Source organism: Diachasmimorpha longicaudata, unplaced genomic scaffold (genome assembly GCF_034640455.1).
Source record: "Diachasmimorpha longicaudata isolate KC_UGA_2023 unplaced genomic scaffold, iyDiaLong2 ctg00000180.1, whole genome shotgun sequence".
Lineage (NCBI taxonomy): Eukaryota > Metazoa > Arthropoda > Insecta > Hymenoptera > Braconidae > Diachasmimorpha > Diachasmimorpha longicaudata.
This window is the reverse complement of record NW_026973977.1, coordinates 27,501-35,000: the sequence shown is the minus strand read 5'-3', so window position 1 is coordinate 35,000 and position 7,500 is coordinate 27,501.

The window sequence follows — 7,500 nt, the reverse complement described above, 5'->3', positions numbered from 1 at the left end:
TCTTTTCATTTTATTAGGTGTTGATATAACACATTTTTTAAATTAAATGTGCAACACATTTTATTTTGTATTTGTTTTATTAACATTAAATACATTTTGAGGTGTTTTGCTGATTTTAATTTCAAACACTTTCCTCTCATCCACATTTGTAAATGTGAAAACATTCATCGTTAGATTTTTAAACGACATGGTTATAAGAAATAACTTTTTTCATTTTGACAACTTTATAATTTTACTTGGAGTGAAGTAAGTTAACGCTCTGTTAAAAAAAAAATGAGTGAAAAAGTAATAATATTATATCCTTTTACACACGAAATATCAAACGCCGTAGCGCGTACCACATAGAGAGTCATTCTGTCTTCGACTTGGACTCGTGGCAATGCTGTGCTATACTATAAGCGAAGTATACTTGGGTATGGGAAGCGAAGCCATTGCCCGACCTAGTATAAAACACGTGCATCAAGAGTCCCGCGTACTTGTACCTGTAGGTCCACTTCGACCGCCTGAACATAGAATATATTGCCCGTTCCATGATTACATTGTCAACCTTTATATGAATAAATATTGAATAATAAATTAATTATATATAAAAGGGAATTTATTATAATTGTGTGCATTCAATTATATACAAATATATATTTTTTTTTAATTAAAAATCCTGTGATGCTATTTTTGCATACCAACAAAAATAGCATCAACATTTAAGTCATCATTAAAAATTAATAATATCGGTTACTTGATAATTTATACATCAGTTATACAGGTTTTATTTTAATTTTGTACATTTAAATATATGAATATATATTTTTTTCAATTAAAAATTCTGTGATGCTATTTTTGCATACCAACAAAAATAGCATCAACGTTTCAAGTCATCATTAAAAATTAATAATATCGGTTACTTGATAAATTATAAATTAGTTACATAGAATTTATTTTTATTTTAGGCATTCAATTATATATGAATATATATTTTTTTCAATGAAAAATTCTGTGATGCTATTTTTGCATACCAACAAAAATAGCATCAACGTTCCAAGACATTATTGAAAATTAATAATATCGGTTACTTGATAAATTATAAATTAGTTACATAGAATTTATTTTTATTTTAGGCATTCAATTATATATGAATATATATTTTTTTCAATGAAAAATTCTGTGATGCTATTTTTGCATACCAACAAAAATAGGATCAACGTTCCAAGACATCATTGAAAATTAATAATATCGGTTACTTGATAAATTATAAATTAGTTACATAGAATTTATTTTTATTTTAGGCATTCAATTATATATGAATATATATTTTTTTCAATGAAAAATTCTGTGATGCTATTTTTGCATACCAACAAAAATAGCATCAACGTTTCAAGTCATCATTAAAAATTAATAATATCGGTTACTTGATAAATTATAAATTAGTTACATAGAATTTATTTTTATTTTAGGCATTCAATTATATATGAATATATATTTTTTTCAATGAAAAATTCTGTGATGCTATTTTTGCATACCAACAAAAATAGCATCAACGTTCCAAGACATTATTGAAAATTAATAATATCGGTTACTTGATAAATTATAAATTAGTTACATAGAATTTATTTTTATTTTAGGCATTCAATTATATATGAATATATATTTTTTTCAATGAAAAATTCTGTGATGCTATTTTTGCATACCAACAAAAATAGGATCAACGTTCCAAGACATCATTGAAAATTAATAATATCGGTTACTTGATAAAATATAAATTAGTTGCATAGAATTTATTTTTATTTTAGGCATTCAATTATATATGAATATATATTTTTTTCAATGAAAAATTCTGTGATGCTATTTTTGCATACCAACAAAAATAGGATCAACGTTCCAAGACACCACTGAAAATTAATAATATCGGTTACTTGATAAAATATAAATTAGTTGTATAGAATTTAGTTTAATTTTATGCATTCAATTATATCTGAATATATATTTTTTTCAATTAAAAATTCTGTGATGCTATTTTTGCATACCAACAAAAATAGCATCAACGTTCCAAGACATCATTGAAAATTAATAATATCGGTTACTTGATAAAATATAAATTAGTTGTATAGAATTTAGTTTAATTTTATGCATTCAATTATATCTGAATATATATTTTTTTCAATTAAAAATTCTGTGATGCTATTTTTGCATACCAACAAAAATAGCATCAACTTTTCAAGTCATCACTAAAAATTAATAATATCGGTTACCTGATAAATTATAAATTAGTTATATAGAATTTAGTTTAATTTTATGCATTCAATTATATATGAATATAATTTTTTTCAATTAAAAATTCTGTGATGCTATTTTTGCATACCAACAAAAATAGCATCAACGTTCCAAGACATCATTGAAAATTAATAATATCGGTTACTTGATAAACTATAAAATAGTTGTATAGAATTTAGTTTAATTTTATGGATTCAATTATATATGAATATATATTTTTTTTAATTAAAAATTCTGTGATGCTATTTTTGCATACCAACAAAAATAGGATCAACGTTTCAAGTCATCAATAAAAATTAATAATATCGGTTACTTGGTAAATTATAAATTAGTTATATAGAATTTAGTTTAATTTTATGCATTCAATTATATATGAATATAATTTTTTTCAATTAAAAATTCTGTGATGCTATTTTTGCATACCAACAAAAATAGCATCAACGTTCCAAGACATCATTGAAAATTAATAATATCGGTTACTTGATAAACTATAAAATAGTTGTATAGAATTTAGTTTAATTTTATGCATTCAATTATATATGAATATATATTTTTTTTAATTAAAAATTCTGTGATGCTATTTTTGCATACCAACAAAAATAGCATCAACGTTCCAAGACATCATTGAAAATTAATAATATCGGTTACTTGATAAACTATAAAATAGTTGTATAGAATTTAGTTTAATTTTATGCATTCAATTATATATGAATATAATTTTTTTCAATTAAAAATTCTGTGATGCTATTTTTGCATACCAACAAAAATAGCATCAACGTTCCAAGACATCATTGAAAATTAATAATATCGGTTACTTGATAAACTATAAAATAGTTGTATAGAATTTAGTTTAATTTTATGCATTCAATTATATATGAAGATATATTTTTTTTAATTAAAAATTCTGTGATGCTATTTTTGCATACCAACAAAAATAGCATCAACGTTCCAAGACATCATTGAAAATTAATAATATCGGTTACTTGATAAACTATAAAATAGTTGTATAGAATTTAGTTTAATTTTATGCATTCAATTATATATGAATATATATTTTTTTTAATTAAAAATTCTGTGATGCTATTTTTGCATACCAACAAAAATAAGATCAACGTTTCAAGTCATCAATAAAAATTAATAATATCGGTTACTTGGTAAATTACAAATTAGTTATATAGAATTTAGTTTAATTTTATGCATTCAATTATATATGAATATATATTTTTTTCAATTAAAAATTCTGTGATGCTATTTTTGCATACCAACAAAAATAGCATCAACTTTTCAAGTCATCACTAAAAATTAATAATATCGGTTACCTGATAAATTATAAATTAGTTATATAGAATTTAGTTTAATTTTATGCATTCAATTATATATGAATATAATTTTTTTCAATTAAAAATTCTGTGATGCTATTTTTGCATACCAACAAAAATAGAATCAAGCAAAAATATCACTTATTTTTCCAATTTTCGACTTGTAGAACGATCAAGTATACTATTCTTTGGATTCTAAGATTTTTTTCAAGTGATTATTTTCAAAGTTGGGAAAAATGAAAAATTATTCTAAGTCCCCATTCGTAGTTCTTTTTGATTCGTATTGCTTCGGCGCAAAGTAGGTAGGGACACTTATGGATTTCTCAATTTTTGGATAGGGACAGCCGGATAGCCGTCATTCAGCATAAAAGCTATTGTTATATGCATAGTTTGATGTGAGGAATGGGAATTGATTGAAATTTTCACCCGCCACTTGCCGGCTGGCCTGATTTTAAGGTTTGAGAATCTTGACAACGATTTTGCATACCGACAAAAATAGCATCAAGCAAAAATATCACTTATTTTTCCAATTTTCGACTTGTAGAACGATCAAGTATACTATTCTTTGGATTCTAAGATTTTTTTCAAGTGATTATTTTCAAAGTTGGGAAAAATGAAAAATTATTCTAAGTCCCCATTCGTAGTTCTTTTTGATTCGTATTGCTTCGGCGCAAAGTAGGTAGGGACACTTATGGCTTTCTCAATTTTTGGATAGGGACAGCCGGATAGCCGTCATTCAGCATAAAAGCTATTGTTATATGCATAGTTTGATGTGAGGAATGGGAATTGATTGAAATTTTCACCCGCCAATTGCCGGCTGGCCTGATTTTAAGGTTTGAGAATCTTGACAACGATTTTGCATACCGACAAAAATAGCATCAAGCAAAAATATCACTTATTTTTCCAATTTTCGACTTGTAGAACGATCAAGTATACTATTCTTTGGATTCTAAGATTTTTTTCAAGTGATTATTTTCAAAGTTGGGAAAAATGAAAAATTATTCTAAGTCCCCATTCGTAGTTCTTTTTGATTCGTATTGCTTCGGCGCAAAGTAGGTAGGGACACTTATGGATTTCTCAATTTTTGGATAGGGACAGCCGGATAGCCGTCATTCAGCATAAAAGCTATTGTTATATGCATAGTTTGATGTGAGGAATGGGAATTGATTGAAATTTTCACCCGCCAATTGCCGGCTGGCCTGATTTTAAGGTTTGAGAATCTTGACAACGATTTTGCATACCGACAAAAATAGCATCAAGCAAAAATATCACTTATTTTTCCAATTTTCGACTTGTAGAACGATCAAGTATACTATTCTTTGGATTCTAAGATTTTTTTCAAGTGATTATTTTCAAAGTTGGGAAAAATGAAAAATTATTCTAAGTCCCCATTCGTAGTTCTTTTTGATTCGTATTGCTTCGGCGCAAAGTAGGTAGGGACACTTATGGCTTTCTCAATTTTTGGATAGGGACAGCCGGATAGCCGTCATTCAGCATAAAAGCTATTGTTATATGCATAGTTTGATGTGAGGAATGGGAATTGATTGAAATTTTCACCCGCCAATTGCCGGCTGGCCTGATTTTAAGGTTTGAGAATCTTGACAACGATTTTGCATACCGACAAAAATAGCATCAAGCAAAAATATCACTTATTTTTCCAATTTTCGACTTGTAGAACGATCAAGTATACTATTCTTTGGATTCTAAGATTTTTTTCAAGTGATTATTTTCAAAGTTGGGAAAAATGAAAAATTATTCTAAGTCCCCATTCGTAGTTCTTTTTGATTCGTATTGCTTCGGCGCAAAGTAGGTAGGGACACTTATGGCTTTCTCAATTTTTGGATAGGGACAGCCGGATAGCCGTCATTCAGCATAAAAGCTATTGTTATATGCATAGTTTGATGTGAGGAATGGGAATTGATTGAAATTTTCACCCGCCACTTGCCGGCTGGCCTGATTTTAAGGTTTGAGAATCTTGACAACGATTTTGCATACCAACAAAAATAGCATCAAGCAAAAATATCACTTATTTTTCCAATTTTCGACTTGTAGAACGATCAAGTATACTATTCTTTGGATTCTAAGATTTTTTTCAAGTGATTATTTTCAAAGTTGGGAAAAATGAAAAATTATTCTAAGTCCCCATTCGTAGTTCTTTTTGATTCGTATTGCTTCGGCGCAAAGTAGGTAGGGACACTTATGGCTTTCTCAATTTTTGGATAGGGACAGCCGGATAGCCGTCATTCAGCATAAAAGCTATTGTTATATGCATAGTTTGATGTGAGGAATGGGAATTGATTGAAATTTTCACCCGCCAATTGCCGGCTGGCCTGATTTTAAGGTTTGAGAATCTTGACAACGATTTTGCATACCGACAAAAATAGCATCAAGCAAAAATATCACTTATTTTTCCAATTTTCGACTTGTAGAACGATCAAGTATACTATTCTTTGGATTCTAAGATTTTTTTCAAGTGATTATTTTCAAAGTTGGGAAAAATGAAAAATTATTCTAAGTCCCCATTCGTAGTTCTTTTTGATTCGTATTGCTTCGGCGCAAAGTAGGTAGGGACACTTATGGATTTCTCAATTTTTGGATAGGGACAGCCGGATAGCCGTCATTCAGCATAAAAGCTATTGTTATATGCATAGTTTGATGTGAGGAATGGGAATTGATTGAAATTTTCACCCGCCAATTGCCGGCTGGCCTGATTTTAAGGTTTGAGAATCTTGACAACGATTTTGCATACCGACAAAAATAGCATCAAGCAAAAATATCACTTATTTTTCCAATTTTCGACTTGTAGAACGATCAAGTGTACTATTCTTTGGATTCTAAGATTTTTTTCAAGTGATTATTTTCAAAGTTGGGAAAAATGAAAAATTATTCTAAGTCCCCATTCGTAGTTCTTTTTGATTCGTATTGCTTCGGCGCAAAGTAGGTAGGGACACTTATGGATTTCTCAATTTTTGGATAGGGACAGCCGGATAGCCGTCATTCAGCATAAAAGCTATTGTTATATGCATAGTTTGATGTGAGGAATGGGAATTGATTGAAATTTTCACCCGCCAATTGCCGGCTGGCCTGATTTTAAGGTTTGAGAATCTTGACAACGATTTTGCATACCGACAAAAATAGCATCAAGCAAAAATATCACTTATTTTTCCAATTTTCGACTTGTAGAACGATCAAGTATACTATTCTTTGGATTCTAAGATTTTTTTCAAGTGATTATTTTCAAAGTTGGGAAAAATGAAAAATTATTCTAAGTCCCCATTCGTAGTTCTTTTTGATTCGTATTGCTTCGGCGCAAAGTAGGTAGGGACACTTATGGCTTTCTCAATTTTTGGATAGGGACAGCCGGATAGCCGTCATTCAGCATAAAAGCTATTGTTATATGCATAGTTTGATGTGAGGAATGGGAATTGATTGAAATTTTCACCCGCCAATTGCCGGCTGGCCTGATTTTAAGGTTTGAGAATCTTGACAACGATTTTGCATACCGACAAAAATAGCATCAAGCAAAAATATCACTTATTTTTCCAATTTTCGACTTGTAGAACGATCAAGTATACTATTCTTTGGATTCTAAGATTTTTTTCAAGTGATTATTTTCAAAGTTGGGAAAAATGAAAAATTATTCTAAGTCCCCATTCGTAGTTCTTTTTGATTCGTATTGCTTCGGCGCAAAGTAGGTAGGGACACTTATGGCTTTCTCAATTTTTGGATAGGGACAGCCGGATAGCCGTCATTCAGCATAAAAGCTATTGTTATATGCATAGTTTGATGTGAGGAATGGGAATTGATTGAAATTTTCACCCGCCAATTGCCGGCTGGCCTGATTTTAAGGTTTGAGAATCTTGACAACGATTTTGCATACCGACAAAAATAGCATCAAGCAAAAATATCACTT